Genomic DNA, 26,841 nt, shown 5'->3' on the forward strand with positions numbered 1-26,841 from the left:
GACCTCAGGTGATTCACCCACCTCAGCCCCCCAAAGTGTTGGGGCTACAGGCATGAGCCACCATACCTGGCCGAGATTATTTTTGTTTCTGGTGAAAGACAGGGGTCATTCTTCTGCATATGGATATTCAGTTTTCCCAGCAGCATTATTAAAGATGGTATCCTTTCCCCAATATAAGTTGTTGGCACCTTTGTCAAAAATCAGTTGGCAGTAAATATGTCAGTTTATTTCTAGGTTCCTTATTCTGTCCTATTGGTCTATGTGTCTGTATTTATATCAATACCATGCTGTTTTAGTTACAATAGCTTTGTAGTATATTTTGAAGTCAGGTACTGTGATGATTCCAGCTTTGTTCTTTTTGCTCAGGACTGCTTTGGCTATTTGAGGTCTTCTGTGGTTCCATACAATTTTTAGAATTTTTTTTTTCTATTTCTGTGAAGAATGTCACTAGTATCTTGATAAGAGACTGCACTGAATCTGTCGATTGCTTTGGGTAGAAGAGTCATGTTAACAATGTTCATTCTTCCAATCCATAAGCATGAGATACGTTTCCATTTTGTGTGTTGTCTTTAATTTTTTTCATCAGTGTTTTGCAGTTTTTTTGTTGTATGTAGGTCTTTCATCTCCTTGGTTAAATTTATTTCTAGGAATTTTACTTTTTTCCTAGCTATTATAAATTTGAGGCTTTCTTGATTTCTTTTTCTCCTAGTTCATTATTGGCGTATAGAAATGCTACTGATTTTTGTATGTTGATTTTGTATCCTGCAATTCTACTGAATTCATTTTTCAGTTCTAAGAGTTTTTGTTGGAATTTTTAGGTTTTTCTATGTATGAGGTCACGTCATCTGCAAAGAAGGACAATTTGACTTTCTCTTTTCCTATTTAGATGCCTTGAATTTCTTTCTCTTGCCTGATGCTCTGGCTAGAACTTCCGCCACAATGCTGAATAGGATTGGTGAAAGCGGGCATCCTTGTCTTATTCCACTTCTTAACAGAAAGGCTTTCAACTTTTCCCCATTCAGTATGATGCTAGTTGTGCATCTGTCATATATAGCCTTTACTATGGCTGAGGTATGTTCTTTCTATGCCCAGTCTGTTGAGAGATTTTATCATGAAGGAATCTTTACTTCTCTTCATCACAGATTAAATCACTAAAAGCCCTGGTCAAGTAGTGAAGATACATATTATCAGTTTCCATAAGCAAGCATTTATCATCCTATCCACTTTTCTGGGCAACCTGTCAAGTAATGTATAATTTAAATTTTCTATTTGCTTAATTGTTCTTTTCCATTTTGGTAAGCAGATCCACCAACCATTTGTGTAATTAAAGGAATTAATAAGTTAAATTACATACAACTTTTATTGTTGTCTTTAAAAATTGACCCAATGTACACAGTATAGATAAAATATTTTCAGATTTAAAAACCCATTTCTGTACTTTAAATATATGTCAGAGATAGCTAGCTTTACTGGTATCCCCATTCTCCTCTTTTTCAACGTATATACATACATGAAATTTTCCAGCCTCCTTTAAAATTAGATGTGACTATGTGACTGAGTTTTGGCCAAGGGAATATTAAGAGATGTGATATGTGTTACATTCAGTTCTGATCCACCATAACCTCCCAGGTACCATCTTTTTTTCTTCTTCCCCTCTGCTAGCTAAATGTAGAGGATCCAGTCGAGGACTTGAGGCCCTAAAGGATCTAGAAACCTCAAGATTAAAGGATCCTGGACTAAAGGATCTAGGAACCTCAAGATTAAAGGAGCCTGGATCATTGAATCATCACTTGGAAGGCCATTCACCAATTCTGGCAACAAAGTATTAGATGAGTGAGAAATAAATTTCTTTTTATAAGCCTCGGTGACTTGGGAGTTGTTGGTTAAAGCAATTAGCCTATCCTAATGAACACAGAACATTTACCAGTGAGATCCTGTATTTATAACGGATTCCAAATGTGTTACCACTGATATATCCAAGGCCTGCCACTATCCTATATATTACCTTTGTATAAATCAAACAAAGAGACCATTTTAATAGATACATTTTACTCTTAAACTGAACTGTAAAATTCTACGATTATTGCCTCACTTATTAATGCTGAATTCATCAATTAAAAAAAACTTACAAATATTTCCAAAGTCAAAGGCTGGGTGTGGTGTCTTATACCTGTAATCCCAACACTTTGGGAAGCCAAGGTAGGAGTATCGCTTGAGCCCAGGAGTTCGAGACCAACCTGGGCAACACAATGAGACCCTCTATCTCTACACAAAATTTAAAAATTAGACGGGCATGGTGGCACACACCTATAGTCCTAGCTACTCAGGAGGCTGAAGTGAGATCACTTGTGCCCAGGAGTTTGAGGCTGCAGCGAGCTATGATCATGCCACTGCACTCCAGCCTGGGTGACAAAGTGAGACCCCAGTCCCTTAAAAAAGGCACTCGTAAATCTTAATTCTATTAATCTACAATAACAGAATTCAAACTCTGTCCTTAAAAGATTAAGAATACATGTGCTAGATACAGCGTTAAAATTAGGCAAATGCTGGGTAAATATTATATAGAAAACAATGCACATAATACATGCAAAAATAATCCACTTAACATTCTAGCATGTTATATAAAAATCATCTAACACTAAGGATGGGGCTGGGCACAGTGGCTCACACCTGTAATCCCAGTACCTTGGGAGGTCGAGGCAGGCGGATCATGAGGTCAGGAGATTGAGACCATCCTGGCTAACACGGTGAAAGCCCGTCTCTACTAAAAATATAAAAAATTAGCCAGGCGTGGTGGCATGTGCCTGTAATCCCAGCTACTCAGCAGGCTGAGGCAAGAGAATCGCTTCCACCTGGGAGGTGGAGGTTGCAGCGAGCCGAGATCGTGCCACTGAACTCCAGCCTGGGCCACAGAGCAAGACTCCATCTCAAAAAAAAAAAGAAAGAAAAGAATGGAAGGAAAGCAAAAAACATCTCTTGCTTATATTTCTACAATAATTTCAGTAATTTTTTTTTTTTTTTTTTAGAACAGGGTCTCACTTTGTCACCCAGGCTGAAGTGCAGTGGCAGGATCATAGCTCAATGCCACTTTGAATTACTCGACTCAAGGGATACTGTTGCCTCAGCCTCTGAAGTAGCTGGGACTAAAGACACACACCACCATGCCATGCTGATTTTTTAATTTTTTGTAAAGACAGGGGTCTCGCCATCTTGCCCAGGCTATAATTGAATTCCTGTGCTAAACCAATTCTCTCACCTTGGCCTCCCAAAGTACTGGGATTACAGGTGTAAGCCACCATCTCCAGCATCTACAAGAATTTTTGAAAAGCCTTATGAATTGATTTTAAAAAGAAAACAATTAATAATAAAAAAGATATGAATGGCCAATACAGCAAAAATATATTGTAAATTGCTACAAACATTGGAATATACCTGAATATCAATTTTCACAGAAAGGAAACAAAATTAGATATCATTTTTGGCCCAGGTTGGCAAAAATTTAATGACTCGCAGTATCCACTCCTAGTAAGATAGGATTCATCACATTACTATAAATTATTAGTAGAAATATAAATTGGTATAGCATTTTAAATTTTTATCCATTAGTAATCAAGTTTTTAAAAATGTTTTTACCTACTAATAACTATTAAATTTTTAAATACAGATAGACTTCGCTTACAACGAAGCCATTTTCAGAATTGCTAAAATAAAAGCACAAGTATAACAAGATAAATAAGTACGTTTATTGTAGTATGTATATTTGTTTGTTTATTGACTGATTGATTAAGACGGGGATTTCACCATGTTGCCCAGGCTGGTCTTGAACTCTGCCTCCCAAAGTCTTGAAATTACAATCATAAGCTACCACATGCCCAGTCACAGTATTGTTTTAAACAACTTAAATCAATAGGATGTAGATCAAAATATGTGGATGTTAAACAATTTATATTCACAATATGAACTATGATGCTGTCAATAAAATGAGGTTTTTCTGTATTTACTTTGGGAAAATATCAATGATACTTTTATCAATGATAAAAATACTATTAAAAGACAAGATGCAGAATAAATGTGAATATAATTCTACTCTTTTATAAAGGAAAAACTACTTATTAAATGAGTACTCATAAAAGGAAAAGATTTACACCAACAATGAGGGTAAATTAAAAAAAAATAAAACAAGGCAATTAATTTTATTTCATGTACCACCCATATTATTTGAATTGTTAAAACCACCATTTTTGTTTTAATTAAAGAAAAAGATTCTTATGAAACAGGATGTCAAAATATCTGGTAGAAGCTACATACCTAAATTATAGGGAAGAAAAGTGGTCAGCTTCATTGTTTTTACTGCATCTTACTCAAGGTTATAAGAAAAGAATATGATCCTCCATAATACTCAATGGCATGATTTGTACTTGGGATTATATTTTGAGAAAATTAACTGAGAGAAAAACAGAGCACAAGCAATTCTATCCTTTGTTTTGGATTCACATCCCCAGATAGAACAAAAAATACTGGTCATTGACAGTACCTAGCCACTGCCAAGGATAATGCAAAAAAAAAATCCTGAAACAAAGTATTAACCTATCAAATAACATAAAAAACATCTAAAAACTGTTCCATGATTTCTGACGGCAAATATTTATGCTCTTTCTTCCAGAAATGGGATTAGAACCCCCTTCTCTTTTCCTTTCATTTGGCATCAATGTGACCCCAACAAGTACTTTCTAGGTCTAGGACTATCAAAATGCTATAAAATGTATTGACTTTTTTATAATGTGCAAAGCACTGTATCCCTCAGAATTTACTCAGTAAATATTTGCTAATGACTGTATATACAAATGATGGTGAGCTAATGACTTTGTTATCTCATTTAAGCTTAGCAACAACTGTGAGTTACTTATTAACCCCACTATGTAGAAGGGGAAATGGCTTAAGTAATTTATGTAGGGTGATTATGTTAACAAATGGTGGAGCCAGAATTAGAATGCTGATGGTCTTATTCTATGTTATTTCTTTATGTAGTACATACTGTCTGTGAAAACATGAGTTATTTCTAAAAAGGTAGGAAGTTAAAAAACAAAAAACAAAAAAAAAGGAGGAACAAGAAAACAGAACAGAAAGTAACAGAAAAACTTGAAAATGGTAGCAAATCAAACTGCAAAAAGTAAAAACCTGACCCAAAGCCTTTGAGGCATAGCTAGAGCAGCAGGGTATTTCTGTATATCCTGTTTAGCCAATTGTAGTTCCTTTCTTCAGCAGGATCCCTCAGCTCATGCCATGTACTGACACACATATGGGACCCAAAAGTTACCTCTGATCTCCCTTAAGCCAAGGTTCATGATAGTCTAGTACTGGCTTAACTTGTTATTTATGGGTACTAGGCATTTCAGAGATAATTCCTGCAAAACAGAATGGCTTGGTTAGCTGTGTATGGGCTAGCTATTGCTGAATCAATGCTCTGTAACAATTCAAAAAATGCAAATGGATTAAAACAATAAATGCTAACTTCTGCTCATGAATCTGCAGGTTGGCTAGAGCATCTCTGCTTCATGTTGCAGGTCAAGTTCAGGTCTCCTTCACATATCTTTTATTCTGGGACCCCATCTGAAATAGTTACCTGGGTCAAGTTCTTCTTACAGTAAGTGCTAGAAGTACAAAACAGCTGGAAATAACTTGCCATGCCTCTTAAAGCCTCATTTTAGAAATGGCTTTACAGTTAATTCCATCTCCATTCTACTAGTCCAAGCAAGCCATATGACCAAGTCTAAAGTCAGTAAGACAGGGATGTATGTATACTTCACCTCAAGAGAAAGGGTGGGAAATGAGTATTTGCTGAGCAATAATTCAATCTACCATAAACTCTAAGAAAAATTCCCAGAACAATTTCACTTGGATTCAATAACGACCACACAAACATAGCAAGATGTTGATTGAGTAACTCATTGCTATCAAATTCTCACATGACAAAGAGCTAAGAACAGTAAATATTTAAATAACAGAATCAAGATGCTAAAACTTCTCAACATACTGACACAATGGAATAAACCTAATACAACAGAATCTCAAAGAAGTAAAAGTCCTGCCATGGGTTCAGCATAAGATAGTGAAGATCTGATTTAATAGCAAGATATGTAAAAAGACTTAGTGGTTTTTGAGCTTGAGCTCGTTAAGAACCATTAATGTGATAACACTGTCTAAAAGATAATGCAACTTAGCACATATTTAAAGTAATAATAATACAGTTGAGTGCCCAGTATATATGAAGTACATAGTAAAACTTTAAGGAAAAAATTACAACATGAAAGAAACTGTCTCATACCCACAACAATATTAAATTGGGTTCTGATTTCTGTACCAATGTCTGAAGAATAATGGCAGGAAACAAGATAGGTAAATTTAAACCTTTTGGTTTAAAACTGAGTTTCATAGGACATTCAAGTGTGAACTGAATAAACTACAAATTTTTAGGATTGGAAAGACTGGGAACAGGATGTAGACTACTAGAAAGAGATAAGAAGTATAAAAGTTGTCTTCAAATTCCTAAAAGACTATCATTTATGCAAGGAAGGTTTCTTAAAAAAGTTTTGCTCAAGATAAATAGAAACTAACTATAAGCTGAATGCTTTGAGAGACAGTGAAATACTGTCACTGAATGAATTCAGGTAGAAGTTGCCAGGCCTCTCTATATAAGAAGTCAGTAAACTTTTCTGTAAAAGGCCAGAGAGTAAATATTTTTGGCTTTGCAGGCCATAAGATCTCCATGGTAACTACCCTAATATACTATTATAGTGAGAAGGCAGCCATAGACAATATGTAAACAAACAGGTATGGCCGTGGTCCAACAAAACTTTACTTACAAAAACAAGTGTCAGGCAAGACAGCCCTAGTTTGCCAGCCTCTATATTAAAAAGGGGGCTGGACCATATGACCTTCACTCCACTTCTAGCTCCAAGGTTCCATAAAAAGTCATTAAGCAATTCAATGGTATGTAGAAATAAGTGAAAAAGATATATTTAGATTGATATAGAGATGTATACAGACATATATGTACATTTATAAACCATATAGAAAGATTACTATAAACATATATGGGATGGGTCACCTTTATTACAACAGATTTGAACTATAGCTGCTGAATATATAAGGCTCTTAAATAATTCCTTTTGTGGGAGAACATTGGAGTAATCATAAAATAGACATAGGAACCCAGGCCCCCATAATGGTTTTTCAGTATCAGGTGAACAAATAAGACATAAACTAAGGCTGCTGTCCTTAAACAAGCCTTTCCATATCCACATGGGGAGATAATGGGTACATCTGCAAATTGCCTGCTTAAAGTCCCTTTATATTTGTTGATCATTATGTCTCCATTCACAAATATGAGGAAAAAATTGTCCCACTGAATCTCAAATACAGCAAATGAAAACTATAATTGGGTTTTACCAAAGGCCCAGAATATCTACTCTAAGAAAAGTAACATAAGAGTCAGAACACCCCTTCTTGCTACAATGGCCTTCTATTAGTCTCTAGATTAGAACAAAGGTCCTCCAGCTGATTGTTACTGATACATAACAGGCAAGTACAGAAATTGAGAGTAAGCATTTAGATAGTTTTAAGCAATTTGACATCAGTTAGTTTGTCAGCTAAAATGGAAATATTTTAAAAATCTTGGTGGGCACAGTGGCTCATGCCTGTAATCCCAACATTTTGGGAGGCCACAGTGGGAGGATCATTTGAATCCAAGAGTTTAAGACCAGCCTGGGCAACAAAGCGAGACTTTGTCTCTACAAAAATTTAAAAATTAGCAGGACATGGTGTCACACATGGTGCCGCCAGTGGTGTTGCATGCTGAGGAGGGAAAATCACTTGAGCCCAGGGGATTGAGGCTGCAGTGAGCCAAGACTGTACTACTGCACTTCAGACTGGGTGACAGAGTAAGACTCCAGCTCTAAAAAATAAAAAAATAAAAAATTTAAATCTGAGAAAATGTAAGCATATTTTCATAATCTGTCATTGTGTCATCATTTAAATTTTAATCAGCCTATAATTTATAATTCAACATTTTTAGCTACATTAAGAAAGTAAATAGGTATTTTTACACCTAATTTACAATCAGAAAAAGCTTAATGGGCTTTCTTTGGCAAAAAAAGATAAAACGTCTCTAAATGAGGCAGAGGTAGTAAACCAAACAACAATGAAAGTAATTTCAAATAACTAAAGACCAATGACTTTATACTATTTTACACAAAAGTATGATTGGCAGCAAAGTTTAAAACCACTATGGGTTACTTGCAGAGATGTACTGGCTATGAAACTATAAAACCAACAAAACCCAAGTAGCATTTATGCAAAAAACATAGAGACGTTCAAAACAAAAAATAATTTGAAATACAAAGTAGTGAATTGCAAAGCCAACAGAAGCAAATGTTTGTTATTTCACATAAGTATTAGTGTTTTCAGGCTTTTTTATACAATAGCTCTTCAGGATGCTAATACAGTATATAAACACACACACACACACACACACACACACACAGAGACATTAGGGAAAAATTCCACCAAAGATGTTTGCTTGGAAATATTCAGTGAATCTGCAACAAAGAACCAATTTCCAATGACACCATAGTTTGATGAATTCAGGAACTGGTTAATGACATGGAAGACCAATTCATAGAACAAAGAAATTTAGTGACGTGTTTTTAATTGAAACTTAATAAATGTAAAGAGAGTATGGCATTTCCTTGGTATATGTGTGATCTGAACATGATGGTGCTGTGAAGGAAGAATTATTTTTCCGCTTCACTGTCAAACATAATGACTTCCAAACTGTACAAATCTGTACAAATGAAAAATTATAAGTCAATAAACATGATTTGGAGTTTAAATTTTATGTAACAGTATATTCTGATGGTGCAATTGTAATGACAAAAAAGTATTCTGGAGCAGTTATCCAGATTAAGTCGTTTACTTCAGAGTGTAAATCAATGCATTGTTTCCTTCATTGGGAAACTCCTGGTATAATGTTTTTTTTTTTTTTAAACACCTGTCTAAACAGTACGTTTAGTGACAATTAATAGTGTAATTGTGAATTACTTAAAGGCTAATGCAATGTATTAGAGCGTATTCTCTTCACTGAGAGAGGATACGAAACAAATTGTACACTACTGTTACTACAAACTGAAGTTCCATGGTTGTCAAGGAGAAACACAGTTGAAAATGAACAATGAAACGAATTCTTAGTGTTTCTGAAAGATAAAAAAGTTTGGTCCTAATATTTTAAAGATGTGAATTGGACAGCTGGATTTATTTGTCTTATATATCCGGTATTTTTAATAATCCTCATAACTGCTTGTAAGAAAGCCATACAAGTATTTCTCAATGACCAAAAAGATCAAAGGGCAAAAAAAAAAAAAGATACTAACAGCATTAAAAGATCAGAGTTTCTACAGATATTTAGGACATATTCCATAATTTTCTTTTTTTTTATTGAGATGGAGTCTCACTCTGCCACCCAGACTGGAGAGCAGTGGCATGCTGTCAGCTCACTGCAACCTCTGCCTCCTAGGTTCAAGTAATTCTCCTGCCTCAGCCTCCCAAGTAGCTGGGATTACCGATGCCCACCACCACACCTGGCTAATTTTTATATTTTTAGTAAGATGCGATTTCACCATGTTGGCCAAACTAGTCTCGAACTCCTGGCCTCAAGTGATCCGCCCGCCTCCGCCTCCCAAAGTGCTGGGATTACAGGCGTGAGCCACCACACCCAGCCTTTTTCTTTTTTTTTTTTCTTTTCCCATAATTTTCAACGAAGTAGGTATAATCAGGTATTGTACACTTGTTGAAAAATTATCACTAACCTTACAAATTTGATCAAAACATTTTTAATTTTTTTCCAACAAAAGAAGATTCATATAAAAGAAATTTGTGGATCTACAACCTATTCATTGAGAGATAATTTAAATTTAACTATAATTCCACAGGATAAATTATTGGAATTGACTACTAATGAAAGATAGAAAATGAATTCTGAAAAAAATCACTTGCTTCACCTTGGAAAAAAGTTAGACATGAATATCCTGAGCTTGCTAAAATTTCTTTTAAATCTAAATGTCTTCAGTTCACAGCAACATATTTTTAAATCTGGTTTCTCTAATCTGAGTGTTGTTAAAACAAAATATAGGAGCAGTATACAAATACGTTATCTCTTGTGAGTAGTACTGTCATCAATCCAACCTAGATTAGACAAAGTGATAGCAAAAAGCAAATTTATGTCATATTAAAATTGTTGGCTGGGCGCGGTGGCTCAAGCCTGTAATCCCAGCACTTTGGGAGGCCGAGACGGGCGGATCACGAGGTCAGGAGATCGAAACCATCCTGGCTAACACGGTGAAACCCCGTCTCTACTAAAAAATACAAAAAACTAGCCGGGCGAGGTGGCGGGCGCCTGTAGTCCCAGCTACTCGGGAGGCTGAGGCCGGAGAATGGCGTGAACCCGGGAGGCGGAGCTTGCAGTGAGCTGAGATCCAGCCACTGCACTCCAGCCTGGGCGACAGAGCGAGACTCCGTCTCAAAAAAAAAAAAAAAAAAAAAAAAAAAAAAATTGTTAAATATCCATATATACAATGTTTGTTTACAGTATAGCCATTTAATAAATGGAGAGCTGCAATTTTGCTCGACTTTGTGTTTAGTTAGTATTACAGAATGACAAAAAAGTTATGGCTATAGCAGCAATTCTCTATATTAATAGGATAGAAGATACCTTCAAGTAATAACATTTATAGTTCTTCTAATTGTTTTCTTTCTCCCTATGTCATACATACATGATTATATGTTGAAATGTAATTTGTTGGCTGTAATCTAAAAATTTAACCATGTATGTTTTTATTCATCCAATAATTCACTTTTATTGTATTTTACAAAAATGTCCATCTATAAAGTTTAAGGGAAGAGTGGGGAAGAGTCCTCCCAACAGATAGTTTGAGTGCATAGGTTGGCAAATTCTAGCCTGCCGTCTGTTTCACTAAATAAAGTTTCACTGGAACACAGTCACATCCATTTGTTTGCCAATTGTCTATGGCTGCTTTCACTCTACAACAGCAATGCTGGTAAATTTGACAGAGACCATATGGCCCTCAAAGCATTAAATACTATCTGGTCCTTTGCAAAAAAAAAAAAAAAAAGTTTGCCAATTTCTGCTCTAGATGGTTGAACATAACCCACTGGGATTACTTCTCTATTTTCCTTCCCCAGTCATTCAGTAAGCAAAGACAGCACTGCCCAGACCCTTAAAATGATTAAACATTCCGCTTTGCAGACGCTGCCGCTGAGGAAAGTCCTGTACTACTAGCCATGGTCAACCCTACCGTGTACTTCGACATTGCCGTCGATGGCGAGCCCTTGGGCCGCGTCTCCTTTGAGCTGTTTGCAGACAAGGTTCCAAAGACAGCAGAAAATTTTTGTGCTCTGAGCACTGGAGAGAAAGAATTTGGTTATAAGGGTTCCTGCTTTCACAGAATTATTCCAGGGTTTATGTGTCAGGGTGGTGACTTCACACGCCATAATGGCACTGGTGGCAAGTCCATCTATGGGGAGAAATTTGAAGATGAGAACTTCATCCTAAAGCATACAGGTCCTGGCATCTTGTCCATGGCAAATGCTGGACCCAACACAAATGGTTCCCAGTTTTTCATCTGCACTGCCAAGACTGAGTGGTTGGATGGCAAGCATGTGGTCTTTGGCAAAGTGAAAGAAGGCATGAATATTGTGGAGGCCATGGAGCGCTTTGGGTCCAGGAATGGCAAGACCAGCAAGAAGATCACCATTGCTGACTGTGGACAACTCGAATAAGTTTGACTTGTGTTTTATCTTAACCACCAGACCATTCCTTCTGTAGCTCAGGAGAGCACCCCTCCACCCCATTTGCTCGCAGTATCCTAGAATCTTTGTGCTCTCGCTGCAGTTCCCTTTGGGTTCCATGTTTTCCTTGTTCTCTCCCATGCCTAGCTGGATTGCAGAGTTAAGTTTATGATTATCAAATAAAAACTAAGTAACCAAAAAAAAAATGATTAAACATTCCAACATGCAGACGGGGCTAGAAAAAAAAAAAAGAAATTTAAATACCATTTAGGTATTTCCTTTGATAGCGAATGATGGGCATGTAAACCCCTCAATGTAGTCTCTGTCTCTTGGTATCCTAAAACTCCTGTCTATTTTGGATTTAAAAAGAATCAAAGTATAGCCTGATCCAGATAGGGGAAGAAGCACTAAATCTGGAAAACCCTCAAGAATCCCAGGCACATAACGAGTATTCCAACTACAGGAGGGAAGGCAGGGACAGAGGCAGAGGAAATAAACAGAGGGAGGAGAGAGAGAAAGGATCTTTTCTTGGCTACATATATATATATATGTTTTTTTTCAGACAGAGTCTTGGCTTTGTCACCCAGGCTGAAGTGCAGTGGCAAAATCATGGCTCACTGCAGCCTTGACCTCTGGGTCTTAAGTGATCCCCCCACCTCAACCTCTAGAGTAGCTAGGACCACAGACATGTGAGCGTGGTGGCAAGTGCCTGTAATCTCAGTTACTGGAGAGGCTGAAGTGGGAGGACTGCTTGAGCCCAAGAGATTGAAGCTGCGGTGAGCCGTTGTATTAATATGTTCTCATGCTGCTAATAAATACATACTCAAGACTGGGTAGTTTATAAAAAGAAGTTTTAGGGGGCGGAGCAAGATGGCCAAATAGGAACAGCTCCAGTCTCCAACTCGTAGCGCGAATGACACAGAAGACCAGTGATTTCTGCATTTTCAACTGAGGTACCAGGTTCATCTCACTAGGGAGTGCCAGACAATCGGTGCTGGTCAGCTGCTGCAGCCCGACCAGCAAGAGCTGAAGCAGGGCGAGGCATCGCCTCACCTGGGAACCACAAGGGGGAAGGGAATCCCTTTTCCTAGCCAGGGGAACGGAGACACACAACACCTGGAAAATCGGGTAACTCCCACCCCAATACTGGGCTTTAAGCAAACGGGCACACCAGGAGATTATATCCCACACCTGGCCGGGAGGGTCCCACGCCCACGGAGCCTCCCTCATTGCTAGCACAGCAGTCTGCTATCTAATCGCAAGGCAGCAGCAACGCTGGGGGAGGGGCACCCGCCATTGCTGAGGCTTAAGTAGGTAAACAAAGCCGCTGGGAAGCTCCAACTGGGTGGAGCTCACAGCAGCTCAAGGAAACCTGCCTGTCTCTGTAGACTCCACCTCTGGGGACAGGGCACAGCTAAACAACAACAACAACAACAAAAAGCAGCAGAAACCTCTACAGATGCAAACGACTCTTTCTGACAGCTTTGAAGAGAGCAGTGGATCTCCCAACACGGAGGTTGAGATCTGAGAACGGACAGACTGCCTGCTCAAGTGGGTCCCTGACCCCTGAGTAGCCTAACTGGGAGACATCCCCCACTAGGGGCAGTCTGACACCCCACACCTCACAGGGTGGACTACAGCCCTGAGAGGAAGCTTCCAAAGTAGGAATCAGGTACACTCGCTGTTGAGCAATATTCTATTTTCTACAGCCTCTGCTGCTGATACCCAGGCAAACAGGGTCTGGAGTGGACCTCAAGCAATCTCCAACAGACCTACAGCTGAGGGTCCTGACTGTTAGAAGGAAAACTATCAAACAGGAAGGACACCTACACCAAAACCCCATCAGTATATCACCATCATCAAAGACTAGAGACAAATAAAACCACAAAGATGGGGAAAAAGCGGGGCAGAAGGCTGGAAATTCAAAAAATAAGAGCGCATCTCCCCCTGCAAAGGAGCGCAGCTCATCGCCAGCAACAGATCAAAGCTGGACGGAGAATGACTTTGACGAGTTGAGAGAAGAAGGCTTCAGTCCATCAAACTTCTCAGAGCTAAAGGAGGAATTACGTACCCAGCGCAAAGAAACTAAAAATCTTGAAAAAAGAGTGGAAGAATTGATGGCTAGAGTAATTAATGCAGAGAAGGTCATGAACGAAATGAAAGAGATGAAAACCATGACACGAGAAATACGTGACAAATGCACAAGCTTCAGTAACCGACTCGATCAACTGGAAGAAAGAGTATCAGCGATTGAGGATCAAAGGAATGAAATGAAGCGAAAAGAGAAACCAAAAGAAAAAAGAAGAAAAAGAAATTAATAAAGCCTGCAGGAAGTATGGGATTATGTAAAAAGACCAAATCTACATCTGATTGGGGTGCCTGAAAGTGAGGGGGAATATGGAACCAAGTTGGAAAACACTCTTCAGGATATCATCCAGGAGAACTTCCCCAACCTAGTAGGGCAGGCCAACATTCAAATCCAGGAAATACAGAGAACGCCACAAAGATACTTCTCGAGAAGAGCAACTCCAAGACACATAATTGTCAGATTCACCAAAGTTGAAATGAAGGAAAAAATTTTAAGGGCAGCCAGAGAGAAAGGTCGGGTTACCCACAAAGGGAAGCCCATCAGACTAACAGCAGATCTCTTGGCAGAAACTCGACAAGCCAGAAGAGAGTGGGGGCCAATATTCAACATTCTTAAAGAAAAGAATTTTCAACCCAGAATTTCATATCCAGCCAAACTAAGTTTCATAAGTGAAGGAGAAATAAAATCCTTTACAGATAAGCAAATGCTTAGAGATTTTGTCACCACCAGGCCTGCCTTACAAGAGACCCTGAAGGAAGCACTAAACATGGAAAGGAACAACCGGTACCAGCCATTGCAAAAACATGCCAAAATGTAAAGACCATCGAGGCTAGGAAGAAACTGCATCAACTAACGAGCAAAATAACCAGTTAATATCATAATGGCAGGATCAAGTTCACACATAACAACATTAACCTTAAATGTAAATGGACTAAATGCTCCAATTAAAAGACACAGACTGACAAACTGGATAAAGAGTCAAGACCCATCAGTCTGCTGTATTCAGGAGACCCATCTCACATGCAGAGACAGACATAGGCTCAAAATAAAGGGATGGAGGAAGATCTACCAAGCAAATGGAGAACAAAAAAAAGCAGGGGTTGCAATCCTAGTCTCTGATAAAACAGACTTTAAACCATCAAAGATCAAAAGAGGCAAAGAAGGCCATTACATAATGGTAAAGGGATCAATTCAACAGGAAGAGCTAACTATCCTAAATATATATGCACCCAATACAGGAGCACCCAGATTCATAAAGCAAGTCCTTAGAGACTTACAAAGAGACTTAGACTCCCATACAATAATAATGGGAGACTTCAATACCCCACTGTCAACATTAGACAGATCAACGAGACAGAAAGTTAACAAGGATATCCAGGAATTGAACTCATCTCTGCAGCAAGCAGACCTAATAGACATCTATAGAATTCTCCACCCCAAATCAACAGAATATACATTCTTCTCAGCACCACATCGCACTTATTCCAAAATTGACCACATAATTGGAAGTAAAGCACTCCTCAGCAAATGTACAAGAACAGAAATTATAACAAACTGTCTCTTAGATCACAGTGCAATCAAACTAGAACTCAGGACTAAGAAACTCAATCAAAACCCCTCAACTACATGGAAACTGAACAACCTGCTCCTGAATGACTACTGGGTACATAACGAAATGAAGGCAGAAATAAAGATGTTCTTTGAAACCAGTGAGGACAAAGATACAACATACCAGAATCTCTGGGACACATTTAAAGCAGTGGGTAGAGGGAAATTTATACCACTAAATGCCCACAAGAGAAAGCTGGAAAGATCTAAAATTGACACTGTAACATCACAATAAAAAGAACTAGAGAATCAAGAGCAAACACATTCAAAAGCTAGCAGAAGGCAAGAAATAACTAAGATCAGAGCAGAACTGAAGGAGATAGAGACACACAAAAAAAACCCCAAAAATCAATGAATCCAGGAGTTGGTTTTTTGAAAAGATCAACAAAATTGACAGACCGCTAGCAAGACTAATAAAGAAGAAAAGAGAGAAGAATCAAATAGACGCAATAAAAAATGATAAAGGGGATATCACCACCGACCCCACAGAAATACAAACTACCATCAGAGAATACTATAAACACCTCTACGCAAATAAACTAGAAAATCTAGAAGAAATGGATAATTTCCTGGACACTTACACTCTTCCAAGACTATATCCAGGAAGAAGTTGAATCCCTGAATAGACAATAGCAGGCTCTGAAATTGAGGCAATAATTAATAGCCTACCAACCAAAAAAAGTCCAGGACCAGATGGATTCACAGCTGAATTCTACCAGAGGTACAAGGAGGAGCTGGTACCATTCCTTCTGAAACTATTCCAATCAATAGAAAAAGAAAGAATCCTCCCTAATTCATTTTATGAGGCCAACATCATCCTGATACCAAAGCCTGGCAGAGACACAACAAAAAAAGAGAATTTTAGACCAATATCCCTGATGAACATCGATGCAAAAATCCTCAATAAAATACTGGCAAACTGGATTCAGCAGCACATCAAAAAGCTTATCCACCATGATCAAGTGGGCTTCATCCCTGGGATGCAAGGCTGGTTCAACATACACAAATCAATAAATGTAATCCAGCATATAAACAGAACCAAAGACATGAACCACATGATTATCTCAATAGATGCAGAAAAGGCTTTTGACAAAATTCAACAGCCCTTCATGCTAAAAACTCTCAATAAATTCGGTATTGATGGAACGTACCTCAAAATAATAAGAGCTATTTATGACAAACTCACAGCCAATATCATACTGAATGGGCAAAAACTGGAAAAATTCCCTTTGAAAACTGGCACAAGACAGGGATGCCCTCTCTCACCACTCCTATTCAACTTAGTGTTGGAAGTTCTGGCTAGGGCAATCAGGCAAGAGAAAGAAATCAAGGGTATTCGGTTAGGAAAAGAAGAAGTCAAATTGTCCCTGTTTGCAGATGACATGATTGTATATTTAGAAAACCCCATCATCTCAGCCCAAAATCTCCTTAAGCTGATAAGCAACTTCAGCAAAGTCTCAGGATACAAAATTAATGTGCAAAAATCACAAGCATTCTTATACACCAGTGACAGACAAACAGAGAGCCAAATCATGAATGAACTTCCATTCACAATGGCTTCAAAGAGAATAAAATACCTAGGAATCCAACTTACAAGGGATGTAAAGGACCTCTTCAAGGAGAACTACAAACCACTGCTCAGTGAAATAAAAGAGGACACAAACAAATGGAGGAACATACCATGCTCATGGATAGGAAGAATCAATATCGTGAAAATGGCCATACTGCCCAAGGTTATTTATAGATTCAATGCCATCCCCATCAAGCTACCAATGAGTTTCTTCACAGAATTGGAAAAAACTGCTTTAAAGTTCATATGGAACCAAAAAAGAGCCCACATCTCCAAGACAATCCTAAGTCAAAAGAACAAAGCTGGAGGCATCACGCTACCTGACTTCAAACTATACTACAAGGCTACAGTAACCAAAACAGCATGGTACTGGTACCAAAACAGAGATATAGACCAATGGAACAGAACAGAGTCCTCAGAAGTAATACCACACATCTACAGCCATCTGATCTTTGACAAACCTGAGAAAAACAAGAAATGGGGAAAGGATTCCCTATTTAATAAATGATGCTGGGAAAATTGGCTAGCCATAAGTAGAAAGCTGAAACTGGATCCTTTCCTTACTCCTTATATGAAAATTAATTCAAGATGGATTAGAGACTTAAATGTTAGACCTAATACCATAAAAACCCTAGAAGAAAACCTAGGTAGTACCATTCAGGACATAGACATGGGCAAAGACTTCATGTCTAAAACACCAAAAGCAACGGCAACAAAAGCCAAAATTGACAAATGGGATCTCATTAAACTAAAGAGCTTCTGCACAGCAAAAGAAACTACCATCAGAGTGAACAGGCAACCTACAGAATGGGAGAAAATTTTTGCAATCTACACATCTGACAAAGGGCTAATATCCAGAACCTACAAAGAACTCAAACAAATTTTCAAGAAAAAAACAAACAACCCCATCAAAAAGTGGGCAAAGGATATGAACAGACATTTCTCAAAAGAAGGCATTCATACAGCCAACAGACACATGAAAAAATGCTCATCATCACTGGCCATCAGAGAAATGCAAATCAAAACCACAATGAGATACCATCTCACACCAGTTAGAACGGCAATCATTAAAAAGTCAGGAAACAACAGGTGCTGGAGAGGATGTGGAGAAATAGGAACACTTTTACACTGTTGGTGGGATTGTAAACTAGTTCAACCGTTGTGGAAAACAGTATGGCGATTCCTCAAGGATCTAGAACTAGAAATACCATATAACCCAGCCATCCCATTACTGGGTATATACCCAAAGGATTATAAATCATGCTGCTGTAAAGACACATGCACACGTATGTTCATTGCGGCACTATTCACAATAGCAAAGACTTGGAATCAACCCAAATGTCCACCAGTGACAGACTGGATTAAGAAAATGTGGCACATATACACCATGGAATACTATGCAGCCATCAAAAAGGATGAGTTTGTGTCCTTTGTAGGGACATGGATGCAGCTGGAAACCATCATTCTCAGCAAACTGTCACAAGAACAGAAAACCAAACACCGCATGTTCTCACTCATAGGTGGGAACTGAACAATGAGATCACTTGGACTTGGGAAAGGGAACATCACACACCGGGGCCTATTAAAGGGAAGGGGGCGGGGGGAGGGATTGCATTGGGAGTTATACCTGATGTAAAGGACGAGTTGATGGGTGCTGACGAGTTGATGGGTGCAGCACACCAACATGGCACAAGTATACATATGTAACAAACCTGTACGTTATGCACATGTACCCTAGAACTTAAAGTATAATAATAATAAAAAAATTTTTAAAAATTAAATGAAATCATGTCTTTAAGTGACTGGCATAGTACCTAGGACACAGTATACAGGTTCAAAGCATGGGCACTGAGGCCACTATGAGAAGCAAAACAGAAGCTGGAGAATCACAAGGAAGAAAAAAAACAGCCAGGTAATCTCCTTCAGAAGAGAAACTTAAAGCACTCCACCAGGATTTCCTTACTGTGGTAATTATGGGGGTTTCCAGCTTACTTGTCTGCTTCCTGCCCTCACAGTCAATGGAGGTAGGCCTTCTCCAGAAAACTGTATTAAAAAGGATATAGGTGAATGGAAAGGACAGAAGGGAAGAAGGGAGGAAGGGATGGAGGGAGGAGAAAACATCTAAATAGGGAATATTCTACCTCCTTCTATGTGACCATGAGGCCTATTCCATTAGGCTCCATTTCCCTTTCTACATCAGTCACCACAAGACATGTCAAGACTCCCAGTTTATTCATCATCAACAAAACCCTTATTCTCAAAGGGTTCTGTACATCTACTAATCAAGCTCAGTCCCTAAGCCTTTAAATAAGAGCTTCCCAAACAATGTATCATGCCCCACATCTATATAGGGAGTGGGTTCTCCTCAGTTCTTGAGGGATCTAAGAGGAGCCTGGGACACATAAGCCTCCAGGACTGCCAATTCTGTTTTGTTTCTTTTGTTTTTTTTTTTTTGTTTTTTTGTTTTTTTGTTTTTGAGACAGTCTTGCTCTCTCGCCCAGGCTGGAGTGCAGTAGCATGATCTCGGCTCACTACAAGCTCTGCCTTCCAGGTTCATGCCATCCTCCTGCCTCAGCCTCCTGAGTAGCTGGGATTACAGAGGCCCACCACCACGCCTGGCTAATTTTTTGTATTTTTTAGTAGAGATGGGGTTTCACTGTGTTAGCCAGGATGATCTTGATCTCCTGACCTTGTGATCCGCCTGCCTCAGCCTCCCAAAGTGCTGGGATTACAGGCGTGAGCCACCACGCCTGGCCAATTCTGTATTCTTTAAAGGTTTGGGACCATTATTGTTTTATGTCATAAAATCAGCCAGGCTGATGCCACAGCAACCTGGCATTAACACCTGAGGTTATTACAGCATAAAGAGATATGAAAATCAGACATTAAATGGTATAGTATATATATCAACATTCCATCAACAAAGGACAATCCCAGTTGTAACATACTCAATGTGACATGCATATGGCTAGATTGTCATCACAATTTGCCCATCAATTATCTAAACAACAAACTGACTAATTTCTTGATTTGAATACTACTAGTATAACACATGATAGAAAATTAGATACATAGTACAATTAGGGACAGGCTTCAAGATCTTTATTTTTAACAAAACTTCTTGGCTATATAATCATTCCCTGATAACGATTACTTGTTTTTTAGGTTTATTTCATTGTCTTTTTTTTTTTAAGACAGAGTCTTGCTCTGTCACCCAGGCTGGAGTGCAGTGGTGCGATCTTGGCTCACTGCAACCTCTGTCTCCCATGTTCAAGCAATTCTCCTGCTGCAGCCTCCCAAGTAGCTGGGATTACAGGCGCACACCACCCACCCAGCTAATTTTTGTATTTTTAGTCAAGATGGGGTTTTACCATGTTGATCAGGCTGATCTTGAACTCCTGACCTCAGGTGATCTGCCTGCCTCAGCATCCCAAAGTGCTGGGATTACACATGTGAGCCATCCCATCCAGCCTCTGTCTCATTTTCTAATAGGATAAATAATCTTTTACATCTTTTTTAGATCACTTACCAATCAGAAATATAATTGCATATGAGTTTCCACAGTCCTTACACTGATAGGCTACCCTCTATAAAATAAGGTGAAATAGACTCAATAAATAATCCCATTTTAGTTTTTAAGCTAAGAAATTATACCATTGCTGAACTGTACTCAATTCAACGAACATGGATATAAACTTAAACAAGAAAATAAGACTACTTTCAGTGACAATGCACACTGTAATTCATAAGATAAGTCTAGCTCGAATACTGAAAAGTGAACCACTTGGGATGAAAGCAACATGATTTCAAAATACAGAGTCTGTTGACAACGGTTGAAGACTTTACATTATACTGTGTGACCTACAGTTTATTTACCCTCCATGGGTTTTTTTTTTTAACCCCCATAACAGAAAAGGATTTTTACATTATAAAGTTATTTCCTTTTTAAAAAATGAATTTTAAAAATTAATTTCTAGGTTTTCTAGGATTAAGAAGTTGTCGGACAGGCTATAGAAAACATTGTGTCAGATAAGTGTGAGCCATCACACTGCACTTCAAAGAGTTCATAAATCATAAACATAAATGTCAGATGTGACTATCCCTAAAAACAAGGAATGCTCCCTACCCTTCACTCTAACTTCTTCTGCCTTGTACTAAGTTTATTTTGCTGAAGGTCAACCAATATTTCTAATCTTCTTTCCATGGTAAGAGGAAAAGCAAAATTAGTCTATGAAAATTCAAGTTTTATGCATCCTGGTACTAAATGAAGTCCTGAGAAACCGGCTAATAATGAATTTTACTAAAAATGTTCTGTGAGGTTTTTCTTCCCCTCCTAGCTGTCAACACTTTCAAAATTCTGGCAATCTGAAAGCACAGATTCTCCTCCCAAGACAATGAAAATCCACAGTTAAGGAACAGACAACAGTTTTAACATACTCTCAAACAATCCTTGACTAATATAAGACTTGATAAATTAACCATTTGTTGTACCAAAACTTTGCTTATATCTGCAGAAATCCTACCCTAAACTGTACCTTGTTTACATGGTCATCAGTACATTCTCAGGTATTCCTGTTACAAAAGCAAATTATATAGTCCTCTACCGTATACCTCCTATCCTTACTAAAAGGTTCTTTTTAAAAGCTAGGTAGAATATACTGCTATCAGAGATGACTAACACCTCTAGAAGCCTAGCCCTAACCTCTGTGACTCTGTTGTATAAGGAGTTAGTCACCCAACAGATTCACTGAATGAATGCAAATGTAGCCCCTAATTTAAAGTTAAACCTCAGGAAAGTAACACCCATACAAGGAAGTTTAAACAAATGTCTAACTGTACCATATTTTGGCATTTAGGAAATTGAAGCATTATTCATATCTTCATTTCTACCTTCTTCTTACTATTATCTGTCACCAGCAAATTCAAACATAATTTCCCAAGAACTCATAATTTATCTGAAGACATTTTGTATAACTTCATTTCAAACATTCTAATATCAGGAGCGTGGAAAAATACCAGGATAAAAAAAAGTTTTATTTGTCTTGGGCTCCTTCTCACAGGCAATGAAGGAACACATTACAGTCAGAAAGTTTTCTAGGGGAAATAATCAACAGTATATCATACAATGTCAGAGCCAGAAGGAGCCATAAAGGCTATCTAAGAAAGACTCTGCATGAAGACCATGTAATTACTTCATGCTTTGATGGATTGTCCACCCATCCAACTGAAAACACTTATGAATGAGAGATTTAAAAAAAAAAAAGGAAAAAACTATAAGACAAAAATGGGCATGAAAATAAGATAACTATTTCCCCTGGACCAGAAAAGCAAATCTGTGGGCAAGACTGAAGTTAGAAATACACTAAACTCAAGGTTAAGAAGAAGATAATGGAAAGTTCGGCTCCTGCAAAGTAAAGGAAACTAAAAGGGCTCACAGTGGGACAGGGATCAGGAGCCAGGTTCATAGCTTGAAATCAGGCACTTTAGTGAGATTCCCGTGCTCATGAAGGGAGGTTGAAAAAATGCTACCAACAGCTGCCAAGAACAAGAACTTACATAGAACTGTTGATAAATAGAAGTAAAAGAAAATAGGCGAGGATTGCTAGCAAGATGGCCAAATACGAACAGCTCTGGTCTACTGCTCCCAGCGAGATCCTCGCAGAAGGCAGATGATTTCTGCATTTCCAACTGAGGTACCTGGTTCAGCTCATTGGGACTGGTTGGACAGTGGGTGCAGCCTACGGAAGGCGAGCCGAAGCAGGGTGGGGCGTCACCTTACCTGGGAAGTGCAAGGGGTCGGGGAATGTTTCCCCCTACCCAAGGGAAGCCATAAGGGATTGAGCCCGAGGAACTCCAGAACAGATACTGCGCTTGTCCTACAGTTTTTGCAACCTGCAGACCAGGAGATTCCCTCCAGCGCCTACCCTACCAGGGCCCTGGGTTTCAAGCACAGAACTCGGCGGCCATTTGGGCAGACACCAAACTAGCTGCAGGAGTTCTTTTTTTTCCATACCCCAGTGGCACCTGGAACACCAGCGAGACACAACCGTTCGCTTCCCCTGGAAAGGGGTGCTGAAGCCAGGGAGCCAAGTGGTATGGCTCTGCAGGTCCCACCCCCACGGAGCCCAGCAAACTAAGATCTACTGGCTTGAAATTCTCGCTGCCAGCACAGCAGCAGTCTGAGATTGACCTGGGATGCTCGAGCTTGGTGTGGGGAGGGACATCCACCATTGCTGAGGCTTGAGTAGGTAGTTTTATGCTCACAGTGTAAACAAAGCCAGTGGGAAGTTCAAACTGGGTGGAGCCCACTGCAGCTCAGCAAGGCTGCTGTGACCAGACTGCCAGATTTCCCTTCTCTGGACAGGGCATCTCTGAAAAAAAGGCAGAAGCCCCAGTCAGGGGTTTATAGATAAAACTCCCATTTCCCTGGGACAGAGCACCTGGGGAAAGGGGCAACTGTGGGTGCAGCTTCAGTAGACGTAAACGTCTCTGCCTGATGGCTCTGAAAAGAGCAGCGGACCTCCCAGCGCAGCGTTCGAGCTCTGCAAAGGGTCAGACTGCCTCCTCAAGTGGGTCCCTGACCCCTCTTCCTCCTGACTGGGAGACACCTCCCAGTAGGGGCCAACAGACACCTCATACAGAAGAGCTCTGGCTGGCATCTGGCAGGTGCCTCTCTGGGACGAAGCTTCCAGAGAAAAGACTGGCAGCAATCTTTGATGTTCTGCAACCTCCGCTGATGATACCCAGGCAAACAGGGTCAGGCATTGACCTCCAGCAAACTCCAGCAGACCTGCAGCAGAGGGGCCTGTCAGAAGGAAAACTAAGAAACAGAAAGCAATAGCATGTCCACTCAAGATCCCATCTGAAGGTCACCAACATCAAAGACCAAAGGTACATAAAGCCACAAAGACGGGGAGAAACCAGCGCAAAAAGGCTGAAAATTCCAAAAACCAGAATGTCTCTTATCCTCCAAAGGATCACAACTCCTCACCAGCAAGGGAACAAAACTGGACGGAGAACAAGTTTGACAAATTGACAGAAGTAGGCTTCAAAAGGTGGGTAATAACAAACACCTCCGAGCTAAAGGAGCATGTTCTAATCCAATGCAAGGAAGCTAAGAACCTTGAAAAAACATTAGATGAATTGCTAACTAGAATAACCAGTGTAGAGGAGAACATAAATGACCTGATGGAGCTGAAAAACACAGCACAAGAACTTCATGAAGCATACACACGTTTCAATAGCCAAATTGATCAAGAGGAAGAAAGGATATCAGTGATTGAAGATAAATTTAATGAAATAAAGAGAGAAGACAAGATTACAGAAAAAAGAATAAAAAGGATGAACAAGGCCTCCAAGAAACATGGGACTATGTGAAAAGACAAAATCTACGTTTGATTGGTGTACCTGAAAGTGAGGAGAATGGAACCAAGTTGGAAAACACTCTTCAGGGTATTATCCAGGAGAACTTCCCCAACCTAGCAAGACAAGCCAACATTCAAATTCAGGAAATACAGAGACCACTGCAAAGGTACTCCTTGAGAAGAGTAACCGCAAGACACATAATCGTCAGATTCACCAAGGTTGAAATAAAGGAAAAAATGTTAAGGGCAGCCAGAGAGAAAGGTCAGGTTACCCACAAAGGGAAGCCCATTGGACTAACAGTGCATCTCTTGGCAGAAATGCTACAAACCAGAAGAGAGTGGGGGCCAATATTCAACATTCTTAAAGAAAAGAATTTTCAACCCAGAATTTCATATCCAGCCAAACTAAGCTTCATAAACAAAGGAGAAATAAAATCCTTTACAGACAAGCAAATGCTTAGAGATTTCGTCACCACCAGGCCTGCCTTACAAGAGCTCCTGAAGGAAGCACTAAACATGGAAAGGAACAACTGGTACCAGTCACTGCAAAAACATACCAAATTGTAAAGAACATCAACACTATGAAGAAACTGTGTCAATTAATGGTCAAAACAACCAGCTAGCATCATAATGACAGGATCAAATTCACACATAACAACATTAACCTTAAATGCAAATGGGCTAATTGCCCCAATTAAAAGACACAGACTGGCAAATTGGATAAAGAGTCAAGACCCATCAGTGTGCTGTATTCAGGAGACCCATCTCATGTGCAAAGACACACACAGGCTCACAATAAAGGGATGGAGGAATATTTAACAAGCAAATGGAAAGCAAAAAAAAAAGCAGGAGTTGCAATCCTAGTCTCTGATAAAACAGACTTTAAACCATCAAAGATCAAAAGAGACAAAGAATGGTATTACATAATGATAAAACGATCAATGCAGCAAGAAGAACTAACTATCCTAAATATATATGCACTCAATACAGGAGCACCCAGATTCATAAAGCAAGTTCTTAGAGACCGACAAAGAGATTTAGACTCCCACACAATAATAGTGGGAGACTTTAACACCCCACTGTCAATATTACACAGATTAAGGAGACAGAAAATTAATAAGGATATTCAAGACTTGAACTCAGCTCTGGACCAAGCAGACCTAATAGGTATCTACAGAACTCTCCACCCCAAATCAACAGAATATACATTCTTCTCAGCACTACATCACACTTACTCTAAAATTGACTACATAATTGAAAGTAAAATACTCCTCAGAAAATGCAAAAGAATGGAAATCATAACAGTCTCTCAGACTACAGTGCAATCAAATTAGAACTCAGGATTAAGAAACTGACTCAAAACCGCACAACTACATGGAAATTGAACAACCTGCTCCTAAATGATTACTGGGTAAATAACGAAATGAAGGCAGAAATAAAGATGTTCTTTGAAACCAATGCGAACAAAGACATAATGTACCAGAATCTCTGGGACACATTTAAAGTAATGTGTAGAGGGAAATTTACAGCACTAAATGCCCACAAGAGAAAGCAGGAAAGATCTAAAATTGATACCCTAACATCAAAGCTAAAAGAACTAGAGAAGCAACAGCAAACAAATTCAAAATCTAGCAGAAGACAAGAAATAACTAAGATCAGAGCAAAACTGAAGGAGACAGAGACACGAAAAACCCTTCAGAAAAAAATCAATGAATTCAGGAGATGTTTTTTTGAGAAGATCAACAAAATAGATTGCCTGCCAGACTAATAAAGAAGAAAAGAGAGAAGAATCAAATAGACGCAATAAAAAATGATATAAGGGATATCACTGATCCCACAGAAATACAAACTACCATCAGAGAATACTATAAATACCTGTATGCAAATAAACTAGAAAATCTAGAAGAAATGGATAAAGTCCTGGACACATACACCCTCCCAAGTCTAAACCAGAAAGAAGTCGAATCCCTGAATAAACCAATAACAAGTTCTGAATTTGAGGCAGTAATAGCCTACCAACCAAAAAGAGTCCAGGACCAGATGGACTCACAGCCAAATTCTACCAGGGGTACAAAGATGAGCTGGTACCATTCCTTCTGAAACTATTCCAAACAATAGAAAAAGAGGGAATCCTCCCTAACTCATTTTATGAGGCCAGCATCATCCTGATACCAAAGCGTGGCAGAGAGACAACAAAAAAAGAAAATTTCAGGCCAATATCCCTGATGAACATCAATGCGAAAATCCTCAATAAAATGCTGGATTTCAGCAGCACATCAAAAACCTTATCCACCATGATCAAGTCGGCTTTATCCCTGGGATGTAAGGCTGGTTCAACACATGCAAAT

General features: G+C 39.0%; 1 protein-coding gene and 1 pseudogene across 7 annotated transcripts in view; one reads left to right on the forward strand and one right to left on the reverse strand.

The window, feature by feature from the left end:
* FCHSD2 (FCH and double SH3 domains 2) overlaps positions 1 to 26,841 on the reverse strand; it is a 330,965-nt gene that overhangs the window by 216,561 nt on the left and 87,563 nt on the right. The window lies entirely within an intron of this gene.
* Positions 11,312 to 12,068, forward strand: LOC102121793 (peptidyl-prolyl cis-trans isomerase A pseudogene; annotated as a pseudogene).

The sequence above is a fragment of the Macaca fascicularis genome, chromosome 14 (genome assembly GCF_037993035.2).
Source record: "Macaca fascicularis isolate 582-1 chromosome 14, T2T-MFA8v1.1".
Taxonomy (NCBI): domain Eukaryota; kingdom Metazoa; phylum Chordata; class Mammalia; order Primates; family Cercopithecidae; genus Macaca; species Macaca fascicularis.